The following is an 18,848-nucleotide window of genomic DNA, read 5'->3' as shown; positions in this document are numbered from 1 at the left end:
AAATTTCATATATATATATAAAATAATAATAATTTTTCTGACTTTGTTTTTTTTTTTAATATTGTATTTTTGAGAATATAACCTCTACTCTAGATTTTTAATCTTTGCTTTTCAGTATTTGTTATCAATTTTGTACCTTTAAGAACCCAGTCTTCAGTATCCAGTTTTACTTTGGAGGGAGATTACTGGCTTGATTGCTCTCTCCCCCTTTTGACTCTCCTTTTTCTCCACCAGGTCACCTCTATCTTCTCCCTTCCACTTCTCTTCTCTGTCCAACTCTGTGAATCTCTTTGTGTGTTCTGGGCTGTGGAGAATACTTAGGGAACTGATTACTAGCTGGATCTGTCTCTCTCCTTTTGATTCCCTGTTTTCTCCTACTGTCCACCTCTGTCTCCTTCCTCCCTCGTCTCTTCTCTGTGTAACACCGTGAATATCTCAGAGGGGTCCAGACTGTGGAGAGCACATAGGGAAGTGATCATTGGCTAACTTGCTCTATCCACTTTTGATTTCCCCTATTCTCCTCCTGGTCACCTCTATTTCCCTCCTCCCTCTTCTCTTCTCCATGTAACTCTGTGAACCTCTCCGGGTGTCCCTCACTGTGGAGAAACTTTTCATCATTAAACTAGATGTTTTATCATTGGTGTGTATAGATGGAGAAGTCTTGAGGCTATTGTAAGAATAAGACTGAAAACCAGAGGCAGGAGGCTTAAGTCCAAAACCTGAGAACACCAGAGAACTCCTGACTACAGAGAACATTCGATAAGAGCTCATCAAAAGCCTCCATACCTACACTGAAACCAACCACCATCCAAGAGCCAAGAAGTTCCAGAGCAAGACACACCATGCAAGTTCTCCAGCAACACAGGAACATAGCCCTGAGCTTCAATATACAGGCTGCCCAAAGTCAGACCAAACCCATAGACATCTCAAAACTCACTACTGGACACTTCATTGCATTCCAGAGAGAAGAGCTCCAGCTCCACCCACCAGAACACTGATACAAGCTTCTCTAACCAGGAAACCTTGACAAGCCACCCATCCAATCCCACCCACAGCGAGGAACCTCCACAATAAAGAGGAACCACAGACTGCCAGAATACGGAAAAGCCACCCCAAACACAGCAATATGAACAAGATGAAAAGGCAGAGAAATACTCAGCAGGTAAAAGAACAGGATAAATGCCCACCAAAACAAACAAAAGAGGGAGATAGGGAATCTACCTGATAAAGAATTCAGAATAATGATAGTGAAACTGGTCCAAAATCTTGAAAACAAAATGGAGTTATAGATAAACAGCCTGGAGACAAGGACTGAGAAAACGCAAGAAATGTTTAAAAAGGACCTAGAAGAAATAAAAAAGAGTCAATATATAATGAATACTGCAATAAATGAGATCAAAAATACTCTGGGGGGAACCAACAGTGGAATAACGGAGGCAGAAGATAGGATAAGTGAGATGGAAGACAGAATGGTAGAAATAAAGGAAACACAGAGGGAAAAAAAATTGAAGTAAATGAAGCCAACCTCAGAGACCTCTGAGACAATGTTAAACGCCCCAACATTTGAGTCATAGGAGTCCCAGAAGAAGAAGACAAAAAGAAAGGCCATGAGAAAACACTTGAGGAGATAATAGTTGAAAACTTCCCTAAAATGGGGAAGGAAATAGCCCCCAAATCCAAGAAACCCAGAGAGTCCCAAATAGGATAAACCCAAGGCAAAAACCCCAAGACACATATTAATCAAATTAACAAAGATCAAACACAAAAAACAAATATATTAAAAGCAGCAAGGGAAAACAACAAATAACACACAAGGGGATTCCCATAAGGATAACAGCTGATCTTTCAATAGAAACTCTTCAGGCCAAAAGGCAATGGCAGGACATACTTAAAGTGATGAAAGAGAAAAGCCTACAACCCAGATTACTGTACCCAGAAAGGATCTTATTCAAGTATGAAGGAGAAATTAAAAGCTTTACAGACAAGCAAAAGCTGAGAGAATTCAGCACCACCAAACCAGCTCTTCAACAAATGCTAAAGGATCTTCTCTAGACAGGAAACACAGAAAGGGTGTATAAATTCAAACCCAAAACAACAAAGTAAATGGCAATGGGATCATACTTATCAAAAATTACCTTAAATGTAAATGGGTTGAATGCCCCAATCAAAAGACAAAGACTGGCTGAATGGATACAAAAACAAGACTCCTACATATGTTGTCTACAAGAGACCCTTTTTCATACTGTTCATGGTGTTCTCAAGGCAAGAATACTGAAGTGGTTTGCCATTCCCTCCTCCAGTGGACCACATTCTGTCAGACAAAGGTCCGTCTAGTCAAGGCTATGGTTTTTCCAGTGGTCATGTATGGATGTGAGAGTTGGACTGTGGAGAAAGCTATGCACCGAAAAATTGATGCTTTTGAACTGTGGTGTTGGAGAAGACTCTTGAAAGTCCCTTGGACTGCAAGGAGGTCCAACCAGTCCATCTTAAAGGAGATCAGTCCTGGGTGTTCATTGGAAGGACCGATGTTGAAACTGAAACTCCAGTACTTTGGCCACCTCATGCGAAGAGTTGACTCATTGGAAAAGACCCTGATGCTTGGAGGGAATGGGGACAGGAGGAGAAGGGGGCGACAGAGGATGAGATGGCTGGATAACATCACTGACTCAATGGACATGTGTTTGAGTAAACTCTGGGAGTTGGTGATAGACAGGGATGCCTGGCGTGCTGCAATTCATGGGGTCGCAAAGAGTTGGACATAACTGAGCTACTGAACTGAACTGAACTGACAAGAGACTCACCTCAAAACAAGAGACGCATACAGGCTGAAAGTGAAGGGCTGGGAAAAAAGATATTCTACGCAAATGGAGACCAAAAGAAAACAGGAGTGGCAATACTCATATTAGATAGAATAGACTTTGAAATAAAGGCCATGAAAAGAGACAAAGTAGGGAACTACATAATGATTAAAGGATCAATCCAAGAAGAAGATATAACAATTATAAATATATATGTACCCAACATAGGAGCACCGCAATATGTAAGGCAAATGCTAACAAGTATGAAAGGGAAAGGGAAAGGGAAAATTAATAATATGAAATGAAAGGGAAAGTTAACAATAACACAACAATAGTGGGAGACTTTAATACCCCACTCACACCTATGGATAGAAATAAATAGAAAATTAACAAGAAAACACAAACTTTAAATGATACAATAGGCCAGTTAGACCTAATTGATATCTATAGGACATTTCACCTCAAAACATTGAATTTCACCTTTTTCTCAAGTGCACATGGAACCTTCTCCAGGATAGATCACATCCTGGGCCATAAATCTAGCCTTGGCAAATTCAAAAAAATTAAAATCATATCAAGTATCTTTTCTAACCACAATGCAGTAAGATTAGATGTCAATTACAAGAGAAAAACTATTAGAAATTCCAACCTATGGAGACTGAACAACACACTGCTGAATAACCAACAAATCACAGAAGAAATCAAAAAAGAAATGAAAATATGCATTGCATAGAAAATATGCAATGAAAATGAAAACACAATAACCCAAAACCTATGGGATGCTCTAAATGTAGTACTAAGGGGAAGCTTCAGAGCAATACAGGCTTACCTCAAGACTAGAAAAAAGTTAAATAAATAACCTAATTCTACACCTAAAGCAACCAGAAAAGGAAGAAATGAAGAACCTCAGGGTTAGTAGAAGGAAAGAAATCTTAAAAATTAGGGCAGAAATAAATGCAAAAGAAACAAAAGAGACCATAGCAAAAATCAACAAAGCTAAAAGCAGCTATTGACAAACCATTAGCCAGACTCATCAAGAAACAAAGGGAGAAGAATCAAATCAACAAAATTAGAAATGAAAATGGAGAAATCACAACATTAACACAGAAATACAAAGGATCATAAGAGACTACTCTCAGCAACTATGTGCAAATAAAATGGACCACTTGGAAGAAATGGACAAATTCTTAGGAAAGTACAACTTTCCAAAATTGAACCAGGAAGAAATAGAAAATCTTAACAGACCCACCACAAGCATGGAAATTGAAACAGTTATCAGAAATCTTCCAGCAAACAAAAGCCCAGGACCAGATGGCTTCACAGCTGAATTCTACCAAAGATTTAGAGAAGAGCTAATACCTATCCTAATCAAACTCATCCAGAAAATTGCAGAAGAAGGTAAATTTCTAAACTCATTCTATGAGGCCACCATCACCCTAATTCCAAAACCTGACAAAGATGCCACAGGAAAAGAAAACTACAGGCCAATATCACTGATGAACATACATGCAAAAATCCTTAACAAAATTCTAGCAAACAGAATCCAACAACATATTAAAAAGATCATACAACATGACCAAGTGGGATTTATCCCAGGGATACAAAGATTCTTCAATATCTGCAAATCAATCAACGAATACACCACATTAACAAATTGAAAGATAAAAACCATATGATTATCTCAATAGATGCAGAGAAAGCCTCTGACAAAATTCAACATCCATTTATGATAAAAAAAAAAAAACTCTCCAGAAAGCAGGAATAGAAAGAACATACCTCAACAGAATAAAAGCTATATATGACAAAGGCACAGCAAACATTATCCTCAATGGTAAAAAATTGAAAGCATTTCCCTAAAATCAGGAACAAGACGAGGGTGCCCACTCTCACCACTACTATTCAACATAGTGTTGGAAGTTTGGGCCACAGCAATCAGAGCAGAAAAAGAAATAAAAGGAATCCAGATTGCACAAGAAGTGAAACTCTCGCTGTTTGCAGATGACATGATCCTCTACATAGAAAACCCTAAAGACTCTACCAGAAAATTACTTGAGCTAATCAATGAATATAGTAAAGTTGCAGGATATAAAATTAACACACAATGAAATCCCTTGCATTCCTATACACTAAAAATGAGAAAACAGAAAGAGAAATTGAGTCCATTCACCATTGCAACAAAAAGGATAAATATTTAGGAATACATTTACCTAAAGAAACAAAAGACCTATATATAGAAAACTATAAAACACTGATGAAAGAAATCAAAGAGGACACAAATAGATGGAGCAATGTTAATGGAGCAGAAGAATCAATATAGTGAAAATGAGTATACTACCCAAAGCAATCTATAGATTCAATGCAATCCCTCTCAAGCTACCATCGGTATTTTTCACAGAACTAGAACAAATAATTTCACAATTTGTATGGATACACAAAAAACCTCGAATAGCCAAAGCATCTTGAGAAAGAAGAATGGAACTGGAGGAATCAACCTGCATGGCTTCAGGCTCTACTACAAAGCCACAGTCATCAAGACAGTATGGTAATGGCACAAGGACAGAAATATAGATCAATAGAACAAAATAGAGAGCCCAGAGATAAATCACCACCTATGGACACTGTATCATCAACAGAGGAGGCAGAAATATACAATGGAGAAAAGACACTCTCTTTAACAAGTGGTACTGAAAAAAAACTGGTCAACCACTTGTAAAAGAATGAAACTAGAACACTTTCTAACACCACACACAAAAATAAACTCAAAATGGATTAAAGATCTAAATGTAGGACCAGAAACTATAAAACTCCTAGAGAAAAACAGAGGCAAAACACACTCTGACATAAATCACAGCAGGATCCTCTATGACCCACCTCCCAGTGTATAGAAAATAAAAGCAAAAATAAACAAATGGGACCTAATTAAACTTAAAAGCTTCTGCACAACAAAGGAAACTATAAGCAAGGTGAAAAGACAGCCTTCAGAATGGGAGAAAATAAAAGCAAACGAAGCAACGGACAAAGAATTAATCTCAAAAATATACAAGCAACTCCTGAAGCTCAATTCCAGAAAAATAAACAACCCAATCAAAGAGTGGGACAAAGAACTAGACAGACATTTCTCCAAAGAAGACATACAGATGGTTAACAAACACATGGAAAGATGCTCAACATCACTCATTATCAGAGAAATGCAAATCAAAACCACAGTGAGGTACCACTAGACGCCAGTCAGAATGGCTGCTATCCAAAAGTGTACAAGCAATAAATGCTGGAGAGGGTGTGGAGGAAAGGGAACCCTCTTACACTGTTGGTGGGAATGCAAACTAGTAGAGCCACTATCGAGAACAGTGTGGAGATTCTTTAAAAACATGGAAATAGAACTGCCAAATGGCCCAGCAATCCCATTGCTGGGCACTACAATATTCTAAAGTAATGAGCCTCCAATTAAAATAAATAAACTTATATTTAAAAAAAAAGAAAGATTAACAGAACCTAAGACACATATTAGCAGAACAAATTACAAAACAAATTAACAGAACAAATTAACCGAACCTAAGAGACAGTGAACAATGCAAAAAAAAAAAAAAAAAAAAAGAGGAAAGCAACAGAATGGGAAAGACTAGAGAGCTCTTCAAGAAAATCAGAGATACCAAGGGAACATTTCATGCAAAGATGGGCTCAATAAAGGACAGAAATGGTATGGACCTAGCAGAAGCAGAAGATATTAAGAAGAGGTGGCAAGAATACACAGAACTGTACAAAAAAGATCTTCATGACCCAAATAATCATGATGGTGTGATCACTCACCTAAAGACAGATATCCTGGAATGTGAAGTCAAATGGGCCTTAGGAAGCATCACTATGAACAAAGTTAGTGGAGGTGATGGAATTCCAGTTGAGCTATTTCAAATCCTAAAAGGTGATGCTGTGAAAGTGCTGACTCAATATGTCAGCAAATTTGGAAAACTCAGCAGTGGCCACAGGACTGGAAAAGGTCAGTTTTCATTCCAATCCCAAAGAAAGGAAATGCCAAAGAATGCTCAAACTACCATACAATTGTACTCTTCTCATACGCCAGTAAAGTAATGCTCAAAATTCTCCAAGCCAGACTTCAGCGATACATGAACGGTGAACTTCCAGATGTTCAAGCTGGTTTTAGAAAAGGCAGAGAAACCAGAGATAAAATTGCCAACATCTGCTGGATCATCAAAAAAGCAAGAGAGTTCCAGAAAGACACCTATTTCTGCTTTGTTGACTATGCTAAATCCCTTGACTGTGTGGATCACAATAAACTGTGGAAAATTCTGAAAGAGATGGGAATACCAGACCACCTGACCTGCCTCTTGAGAAACCTATATGCAGGTCAGGAAGCAACAGTTACAACTGGACATGAAAAAACAGACTGGTTCCAAATAGGAAAAGGAGTACGTCAAGGCTGTATATTCTCACCCTGCATACTTAACTTAAATGCAGAGTACATCATGAGAAACGCTGGGCTGTATGAAGCACAAGCTGGAATCAAGATTGATGGGAAAAATACAAATAACCTCAGATATGCAGATGACACTACCTTTGTGGAAGAAAGTGAAGAAGAACTAAAGAGCCTCTTGACGTAAGTGAAAGAGGAAAGTGGAAAAGTTGGCTTAAAGCTCAACATTCAGAAAACTAAGATCATGGCATCCAGTCCCATTACTTCATGGCAAATAGATGAGGAAAAAGTGGGAACAGTGGCTGATTTTATTTGGGGTGGGGGGCTCCAAAATCACTGCAGATCTTAACTGCAGCCATGAAGTTAAAAGACGCTTACTTCTTGGCAGGAAAGTTATGACCAACCTAGACATCATATTAAAAAGCAGAGAATTACTTTACCAACAAAGGTCCATCTAGTCAAGGCTATGGTTTTTCCAGTAGTCATGTATGGGTGTGAGGGTTGAACTATAAGGAAAGCTGAGCATGGAAGAATTAATGCTTTTGAACAGTGGTGTTGGAGAAGATTCTTGAGAGTCCCTTGGACTGCAAGGAGATCCAACCAGTCCATCCTAAAGGAGATCAGTCCTGAATATTCATTGGAAGGACTGATGGTGAAGCTGAAACTCCAATAATTTGGCCAACTGATGCGAAGAGCTGACTCATTTGAAAACACCCTGATGCTGGGAAAGATTGAGGGCAGGAGGAGAAGGGGACTGCAGAGGATGAGATGGTTGGATGGCATCACCAACTCAATGGACATGACATTGGGTGAGCTCCGGGAGTTGATGATGGACAGGGAGGCCTGTCGTGCTGCAGTCCATGGGGGTCCCAAACAGTTGGACACGACTGTGTGACTGAACTGAACTGAACTGAACTGAAGAGACATGGAATTCAATCAAGTATACCAACATCCATTTAATGGAAATCTGAGAAAAGAGAGAGCAAAGGAATAGAAAATAAATATTAAAAAAAAAAAAAAAAAGAATGGCAACTTCCCTGTTGGTCTAGTGGTTAAGACTCCGCCTCCCAATGCAGAGAGTGAGGGTTCAATCCCTTGTCAGGGAGCTAGGATCCCACATGCCTCCCAGTCAAAAAACAAAACAAAAAAACCTCACAAAACAGAAGCAATGTTGTAACAAATTAAATAGACTTTAAAAATTGTCCACATCAAAAAATCTTTATAAAAAAATAAAAGAATGGCTGAAAGCTTTCAAAATTTGGTGAAATACATGAACCAATGAATCCAAGAAGTTAAATAAGCTTCAAGAATTATAAACCCAAATAGACTCACAGCAAGGCACATTTTGATCAAACTGTCAAAAGCCAAGGCAAAAGAGAGAAAGTTTAAAGCATCTACAGCGAAATCCTTCATCATATGCAAAGGTTAGTAATAGGATAACAGTTCATTTTCTATACAAACAATGGAGACCAGAAATCAGTGGAAAGATATAGTTTAAATCCTGGATGTAAAAATATCAACCAAGAAGTCTGTATCTGCACAATTATCTCTCCAGAAAATAGAAGATATAAGAAATTCCCAAAATAAAAGCTAAGGGGGTTCCTGACTAATAGATTGACCCTACAAGAAATGCTAATAGTAATCATCTTCCCAGTTAAAAGCAAAAGCCACCAAATGATAATCCAAAGCCAGACTAAGTTCCTTGTTAAAAATAACCATGTAGGTAAATATAAAAGTTAATGTTATCATATTCTTAAAAAAAACTTCTTTTAATTTTCTATTTTATTTAAAAGAAAAAATGTGAGAGGAGCTAAGATGGCAGAGGAGTAGGACGGGGAGACCACTTTCTCCCCCACAAATTCATCGAAAGATCATTTGAACACTGAGCAAACTCCACAAAACAACTTCTTATTGCTAGCAGAGGACATCAGGCACCCAGAAAAGCAGCCCATTGTCTTCAAAAGGAGGTAGGACAAAATATAAAAGATAAAAAGAGAGACAAAAGAGTTAGGGACAGAGATCCATCCCGGGAAGGGAGTCCTAATAGAGGAAGTTTCCAAACACCAGAAAACCCTCTCACCGGACGGGTCTGGGGGAAGTATTCGAATCTCAGAGGACAACCTAACCGGGAGGAAAAATAAATAAAACCCACAGATTACATGCCTAAAAGCAACTCCCAGCAGAAAAGTACCCCAGATGCTCGCATCTGCCACCAGCAAGTTGGGGCTGAACGGAGAGGAGCGGGCGGCATTGCTTAGGGTAAGGACTGGGCCTGAAAGCCCTGAGGGCAATCTGAGTGAGCTAACATGAGATAGCAACTTAAACTGTGGGATAGCGAGAGAGAGAGAGAGAGAGAGAGAGAGAGAGAGAGAGAGAGAATTAACCTGCGACAAGCCCTAACCGAAGGCACTGCCAGCCATTTGCATAACGAAAGAAGGACTGAGCAATTCCAGAGAAGAGCTAGCCGGCTTCGGACCGGCGCATCCCCCGCCGGAGTCAGGAGGCAGGGGGGAGGGGAAAGGGGCAAACTCTTGGCCCCAGAAACGGCATCCCCTACCAAACTGCAAGCAGGCTTCCAATCTCTAACCAAAGACTTCCTGAGATTCTGGATGGTTGACATCCGCCGGGAGGGTCGCAGCCAGAGATCAGCTCCCCAGAAGAGACACATGGCACACCAGACAGGTATGCCCTGAAACTGAGGCGGGGACCGGGAGGGGAGAAGTCGCGCTGCACCTGGGGAGAGTGCACTAGTCAAGCTCCTGATTCTCTGAGCTGCTCGGATAGGGAAGGCAAAAAACGCAGGCCCAACCAAGGCTGTGCCTTTGTGGAGTACCTGAAAACCTGAACCTGAGAGGTTTGGGCCTGGGAAGTCCATGCAACCCAGGGCCCGCTCCCTGTAGAGCAGCCTGGAGCCTGAGCAGTGTAGACGGGGAAAGCACACACGCTGTGAGTGGGGGCAAACCTAGTGTGGCCGGAACACTGCGAGTACTCCCCACACACACCAGTGATATTTGTCTGTGTTCCTCCATCCCCACAGCACGACTTAACAAGTGAACCTAAACAAGAGACCACCTCCATCCACTTGTGTCAGGGTGGAAATTAGACACTGTAGAGACCTGCAAACAGAAGCCAAATAAACAAAGGGAGCCACTTTAAAGGTGACAGGAGCAACAGATTAAAATCCCTGTAGTTAACACCGAATACACTGGAAGGGGCCTATAGATATCAAGAAGTGTAAGCTGGAACAAGGAGCTATCTGAAACTGAACTGAACCCACACTGCCTGCAACAGTTCGAGAGAAATTCCTGGATATATTTTTACTATTATTATTTTTTATTAAAAAAATTTTTTTCTTTCTTTTTTTGAAAGTCCTCTATTACTCATCTATTACCCCATAATTTTCATTTTTATAACCCACTATAACCTTGCAAAAAAACGGGGGAGGGGATCCTATTTTTAAAGTGAACTTCATATGTAATTCTCAAATTTTTTGTGTTTTTGGTTTTTTTTTTAATATTGTATCTTTAAGAGTCTAATCTCGACTCTAGATTTTTAATCTTTGTTTTTCAGTATTTGATATCAATTTTAGACATTTAAGAATCCAACCTTCAGTACCCATTTTTGCTCAGGAGTGTGATTACTGGTTTGATTACTCTCTCACACTTTTTGACTCTCCTTTTTCTCCCCCAGATCATCTCTATTTCCTCCCTCCCCCTTCTCTTCTCAATCCAATTCTGTGAATCTCTGTGGGTGTTCTGGGCTGTGGAGAACACTTAGGGGACAGAGTACTGCCTAGATCTGTCTCTCTTCTCTTGAATCCCCCTTTTTCTCCTCCTGCTCATCTCTATCTCCTTCCTCCCTCTCCTCTTCTTCATGTAACTCTGTGAACCTCTCTGGGTGTCCCTCATTGTGTAGATCTTTTCACCATTAACCTAAAAGTTTTATTATCAGTGATGTATGGATGGAGAAGTCTTGAGGCTACTGGAAGAATAAGACTGAAATGCAGAGGCAATAGGCTTAAGCCCAAAACGTGAGAATGTCAGAGAACTCCTGACTACAGGGAACGTTAAGTAATAAGAGATCATCCAAAAGCCTCCATACATACACTGAAACCAAGCACCACCCAAAAGACAACAAGTTCCAGAGCAAGACATACCATGCAAATTCTCCAGCAATGCAGGAGCATAGCTCTGAGAGTCAATATACAGGCTGCCCAAAGTCACACCAAACCCATACACCCATCTCAAAACTCACTACTGGACACTCCATTGCACTCCAGAGAGAACAAATCCAGCTCCACCCACCAGAACACCTACGCAAGCTTCCCTAACCAAGAAACCTTGACAAGCCAATCGTCCAGCCCCACCCACTGGGAGCAACCTCCACAATAAAAAGGAACCACAGACTACCAGAATACCTAAAGGCCACCGCAAACACAGCAATCTAAACAATATGATAAGGCAGAGAATTACCAAGCAGGTAAAGGAACATGAAAAATGCCCACCAAGCCAAACAAAAGAGAAGATAGGGAATCTACCTGAAAAAGAATTTAGAATAATGATAATAAAAATGATCCAAAATCTTGAAAACAAAATGGAGATAAATAGCCTGGAGACAAGGATTGAGAAGATGCAAGAAATATTTAACAAGGACCTAGAAGAAATAAAAAAGAGACAATTAAAAATGAATAATGCAATAAGTGAGATCAGAAACACTCTGGAGGGAACCAACAGTAGAATAACAAAGGCAGAAAATAGGATAAGTGAGGTAGAAGATAAAATGGTGGAAATAAATGAAGCAGAGAGGAAAAAAGAAGAAAGAATGAAAAGAAATGAGGACAACCTCAGGGACCAGCTACACAATGGACCAGCTAGACCTAATTGATATCTATAGGACATTTCACCCAAAACAATCAATTTCACCTTTTTTTCAAGTGCACACGGAACCTTCTCAGAATAGATCACATGCTGGGCCATAAATCTAGCCTTGGTAAATTCAAAAAAATTGAAATCATTCCAGCCTTCTTTTCTGATCACAGTGCAAAAAGATTAGATTTCAATTACAGGGGAAAAAAATTATTAAAAATTCAAACACATGGAGGCTAAATAACAGGCTTCTGAATAACCAACACATCATAGAAGAAATCAAAAAAGAAATCAAAATATGCATAGAAAAGAATGAAAATGAAAACACAACAACTGGAAACCTAAGGGACACTGTAAAAGCAGTGCTAAGGGGAAGGTTCATAGCATTACAGGCTTACCTCAAGAAACAAGAAAAGAGTTAAATAAATAACCTAACTCTACACCTAAAGCAACTAGAGAAGGAAGAAATGAAGAACACCAGGGTTAGTAGAAGGAAAGAAATCTTAAAAATTAGGGCAGAAATAAATGCAAAAGAAACTAAAGAGACCGTAGAAAAAATCAACAAAGCTAAACGCTGGTTTTTTGAAAAGATAAACAAAATTGACAAACCATTAGCAAGACTCATTAAGAAACAAAGGGAGAAGAACCAAATTAATAAAATTAGAAATGAAAATGGAGAGATCACAACAGACAAACCTGAAATACAAAGGATCATAAGAAACTACTACCAGCAGCTCTATGCCATAAAATGGACAACTTGGATGAAATGGACAAATTCTTAGAAAAGTATAACTTTCCAAAACTGAACCAGGAAGAAATAGAAGATCTTAACAGACCCATCACAAGCAAGGAAATCGAAACTGTAATCAGAAATCTTCCAGCAAACAAAAGCACAGGACCAGATGGCTTCACAGCTGAATTCTACCAAAAATTTAGAGAAGAGCTAACACCGATCTTACTCAAACTCTTCCAGAAAATTGCAGAAGAAGGTAAACTTCCAAACTCATTCTATGAGGCCACCATCACCCTAATTCCAAACTCAGACAAAGATGCCACAAAAAAAAGAAATCTACAGTTCAGTATCACTGATGAACATAGATGCAAAAATCCTTAACAAAATTTCAGCAAACAGAATTCAGCAACATTAAAAAAATCATACACCATGACCAAGTGGGCTTTATCCCAGAAATGCAAGGATTCTTTAATATCCACAAATCAATCAATGTAATACACCACATTAACAAATTGAAAGATAAAAACCATATGATTATATCAATAGATGTAGAGAAAGCCTCTGACAAAATTCAACATCCATTTATGATAAAAACCCTCCAGAAAGCAGGAATAGAAGGAACATACCCCAACATACTAAAAGCTATATATGACAAACCCACAGCAAACATTATCCTCAATGGTGAAAAATTGAAAGCATTTCTGCTAAAGTCAGGAATAAGACAAAAGTGCCCACTCTCACCACTACTATTCAACATAGTTTTGGAAGTTTGGGCCACAGCAATCAGAGCAGAAAAAGAAATAAAAGGAATCCAGATAGGAAAAGAAGAAGTGAAACTCTCACTGTTTGAAGATGACATGATCCTCGACATAGAAAACCATAAAGACTCCACCAGAAAATTACTAGAGCTAATCAACGAATATAGTAAAGTTGCAGGATATAAAATTAACACACAGAAATCCATTGCATTCCTATACACTAACTATGAGAAAACAGAAAGAGAAATTGAGTCAACAGTTCCATTCACCATTGCAAAAAAAAGAATAAATATTTTGGAATATATTTACCTAAAGAAACAAAAGGCCTATATATAGAAAACTATAAAACACTGATGAAAGAAATCAAAGAGGACACAAACAGATGGAGAAATATACCGTGTTCATGGATCAAAACAATCAATATAGTAAAAATGAGTATACTAGCCAAAGCAATCTATAGATTCAATGCAATCCCTATCAAGCTACCAATGGTATTCTTCACAGAACTAGAACAAATAATTTCACAATTTGTATGGAAATACAAAAAACCTCGAATAGCCAAAGTAATCTTGAGAAAGAAGAATGGAACTGGAGGAATCAACCTGCCTGACTTCAGACTCTACTACAAAGCCACAGTCATCAAGACAGTATGGTACTGGCACAAAGACAGAAATATAGATCAATGGAACAGAATAGAAAGCCCAGAGATAAATCCATGTGCCTGTAGACACCTTATCTTTGACAAAGGAGGCAAGAATATACAATGGAAAAAAGACAACCTCTTTAACAAGTGGTGCTGGAAAACTGGTCAACCACTTGTAAAAGAATGAAACTAGGACACTTTCTAAGACCATACACAATAATAAACTCAAAATGGATTAAAGATCTAAATGCAAGACCAGAAACTATAAAACTCCTAGAGGAGAACATAGGCAAACACTCTCTGACATGAATCACAGCAAGATCCGCTATGACCCACCTCCCAGAATATTGGAAATAAAAGCAAAAATAAACAAATGGGGCATAATTAAACTTAAAAGCTTTTGCACTACAAAGGAAACTATAAACAAAGTGAAAAGACAGCCCTCAGATTGGGAGAAAATAATAGCAAACGAAGAAACAGACAAAGGATTAATCTCAAAAATATACAACCAACTCCTGCAGCTCAATTCCAGAAAAATAAATGACTCAGTCAAATTATGGGCCAAAGAACTAAACAGACATTTCTCCAAAGAAGACATACAGATGGCTAACAAACACATGAAAAGATGCTCAACATCACTCATTATCAGAGAAATGCAAATCAAAACCACAATGAGGTGCCATTACATGCCAGTCAGATTGGCTGCTATCCAAAAGTCTACAAGCAATAAATGCTGGAGAGGGTGTGGAGAAAAGGGAACCCTCTTACACTGTTGGTGGGACTGCAAACTAGTACAGTCACTATGCAGAACAGTGTGAAGATTCCTTAAAAAACTGGAAATAGAGCTGCCATATGACCCAGCAATCCCACTCCTGGGCATACACACCAAGGAAACCAGATCTGAAAGAGACACATGTACCCCAATGTTCATCGCAGCACAATTTATAATAGCCAGGACATGGAAGCAACCTCGATGCCCATCAGCAGATGAATGGATAAGGAAGCTATGGTACATATACACAATGGAATATTATTCAGCCATTAGAAAGAATACATTTGAATCAGTTCTAATGAGATGGATGAAACTGGAGCCCATTATACAGAGTGAAGTAAGCCAGAAAGATAAATACCAATACAGTATACTAATGCATATATATGGAATTTTAAAAGATGGTAATGAAAACCCTATGTGCAGGACAGAAAAAGAGACACAGTTGTATAGAACAGACTTCTGGACTCTGTGGGAGAAGGTGAGGGTGAGATGATCTGAGAGAATAGCATTGAAACATGTATACTATCAAGGGTGAAACAGATCGCCAGCCCAGGTTGGATGCATGAGACAAGTGCTCAGGGCTGGTGCACTGGGAACACCCAGACGGATGGGATGGGGAGGGATGTGGAAGGGGGGTTCAGGATGGGGAACACATGTAAATCCATGGCTGATTCACGTCAATGTATGGCAAAAACCACTACAATATTGTAAAGTAATTAGCCTCTGACTAATAAAAAAAATTAAAAATAAATAAATAAAAGAAAATGCATAAAAACAATCATTAGAAATACATTATTCTAGAAAAAACTATATACAGATATATTCTGTGATACCAGTGAAAGAAAGTGGAATGAAACTGGATGGGATCAGAATTAACATATACAATTAGAAGCTACAGTGAAAACGATTCATATTGGATTTTTCTAAATTTAAGAAGTTAACAGGACTTCCCTGGTGGTCCAGTGGTTAAAAATTCAGCTCCAGTACAGGGGACATGGTTTTGATCCCTGGTCAGGGGCAATTCCACATGCCTCAGAGCAACTAAGCACGTGTGCCACAGTTTCTGACCCTGCATGCTGAAACTAACAAAGCCCACGCACCTAGAGCCTGTGCTATGCAGCAAAAGAAACTGCCACAATGAGAAGCCCACATATCACAACAAAGAGTAGTCCCCTCTCACCACAAGTAGAGAAAGTCCACACAAAGCAATGAAAAGCCATTGTAAACAAAATAAATAAATAAATAAAATCATTTTTTTAAGAGAGGTTAACAATAATTCCCATTTTAAAGATTAACAGAAATATACAAACATTTGAAAGGGGTAAAATGTTACACTAGAAAAAAGTGATCATACAAAAAATAAAGCTATACCAGAAGAACTGAGAAACAAAAAACATACATGAAAACAAAAACTAACAGCAGGAATAAGTCCTTTAATATTAATAATCACTTTAATGGATTGAAACTCACAATTTTAAAAATATAAGAATATATACATATTTATATTTTTGGCCACTTCACTTGTAGGATCTCAGGCACTGAACCCAGGCCATGGCAGTGAAAACCAGGAACCTAACCATCAGGCTACCAAGGAATGCCCAAAAGAATACATTTTTAAATTATGTACATAAATATTCCATTACATATCTATAAGACACAATCCATACATATATAGAATATAATATACTGTAAAATAAAGAAGGAAATCCTGACACTTGTGACAACATGGATGGGCCTTAAAGTTATTGTGCTAAGTGAAATAAATCAGACACAGAAAGACAAATACCATATGATCAATCATGTGTGTGAAATACTTTAAAATCTGATCTCATTAATACAAATTTGGTATTTGATATCAGTGCCTGCCAGAGATGAGGGGTGGTCAAAAAGAATGAAGGGAATCAAAATGTATAAATTTTCAGGTATAAAATAAGTGTTGCAGATACACTATACTACATGATGACTGTAAATAATACTGTATTATATATTTGAAAGTTGCTAGGAAAGTAAATCTTAAGAGTTCCATGACAAGAAAAAATTGAAACTATGTGTTGCAATGGATGTTAACTATATTTATTGTGGTAATCATTTTGCAATATCCCCTTTTACTGAATCATTATGTTGTACACCCGAAATTAAAGTCATGTCAATCACTCTCAACTTAAAATAACTACATTTTGTCAATACAAAACTCACTTTTGAAACACAAAGACATGAATCTGTTGAATGGGAAAGAGGAAAAGAGATTTTGCCATCAATGAATAGCCGAATAAAGCAGGAATGACATTACTAAGGTTAAGAAGAAATGGTTTTTAATAAATAACAATTTAAAAGAAACAATAAGAATGAAATGCTTTGCATGCTAAGTCACTTCAGACTTGTACAACTCTTTGTGATGTATGGATTGTAGCCCACCAGGTTCATGTCCATGGGGTTATCTAAGCAAGAATATTAGACTGGGTTGCCATTTCCTTCTCCAGGGAAATGCTCTATATTGGATTAAAAAAGTAAATCCTTCAAGAAGCAATATAATTATACACATATATATACCTAGAGAACAGAGCCCCAAAATATATAAGGCAAATAATGAAAGACCTAAAATGATAAACAGAGAGTTCTACAATAATAGTTGCTGTTGTTCAGTCCCTCAGTTTCAGCATCAGTTCTTCCAATGAATATTCAGGATTGCTTTCCTTCAGGATTGACCGCTTTGATGTCTTTGCTGTCCAAGGGACTCTCAAGAATCTTCTCTAACATCACAATTTGAAAGCATTAACTCTTTGTCACTCAGCCTTCTTGATGGTCCAACTCTCACATCTGTACATGACTACTGGAAAAACCACAGTTTTGACTAGACAGAGCTTTGCAGAGAAGTGATGTTTCCGCTTTTTAATGCACTGTCCAGGTTTGTCATAGCTTTCCTTCCAAGGAGTAAGCATCTTTTAATTTTGTGGCTGCAGTCAATGTCCACAGTGATTTTGGAACCCAAGAAAATAAAATATGCCACTGTTTTCAATTTTCCCCAATCTATTTGCCGTGAAGTGATGGGACCAAATGCCATGATCTTAGTTTTTTGAATGCTATGTTTTAAGCCAGCTTTTTCACTCTCTTTCAACCTCATCAAAAGAAAGACACCAGAAAAGGAGCCCACCATGTCAGTAGGTCTCCAATATCCAATGGGGAAGAGTGGAGAAACGGCTCCAGAAGGAGTGAAGAGCCTGGGCCAAAGCAGAAATGACACCAGGTTGTGGATGTGTCTGGTGGTGAAAGCAAAGTGTGATGCTGTAAAAAATAATATTGCATAGAAACCTGGAATGTTGGGTCCATGAATCAAGGTAAATTGGATGTGGTAAAGTGGGAGATGGCAAGAGTGCATATCAACATTTTAGATACCATGAACTAAAATGGACAGGAATGGGTGACTTTAATGCAGACCACCATTATATCTACTACTGTAGGTAAGAATCCCTTAGAAGGAATAGAGTAACCCTCAGTCAATGAAACAGTTCAAAATTCAGTAGTTGGGTGCAATCTCAAAAACAACAAGACAATCTTGGTTCATTTCCAAGGCAAACCATTCAATATCACGTAATCCAAGCCTATGCCCCAGCCACACTGTAAGTGAAAATCTTAAATCTTAACTGGTTGTCTTCAGATGGTGGTATAGATCATTGGTGCTGCTATTGGTGGTGCTGTTTCTTAGGTTTTGTACTGAAAAACACACACTCTTTCTTACTCACTTTTACAGCAGAATTCTTAATCTTTTGAGTTTTCTCTTCTTAAAACAAACCAGACTTGCTGCTGGAAACCTCTTTTTCACTTTCCAGTAAATAGCAGAGGCTTGTGAACA

The sequence above is a fragment of the Dama dama genome, chromosome 15, assembly GCF_033118175.1.
Source record: "Dama dama isolate Ldn47 chromosome 15, ASM3311817v1, whole genome shotgun sequence".
In the NCBI taxonomy this organism is placed as follows: domain Eukaryota; kingdom Metazoa; phylum Chordata; class Mammalia; order Artiodactyla; family Cervidae; genus Dama; species Dama dama.
Note: the sequence above shows the minus strand (reverse complement) of the source record.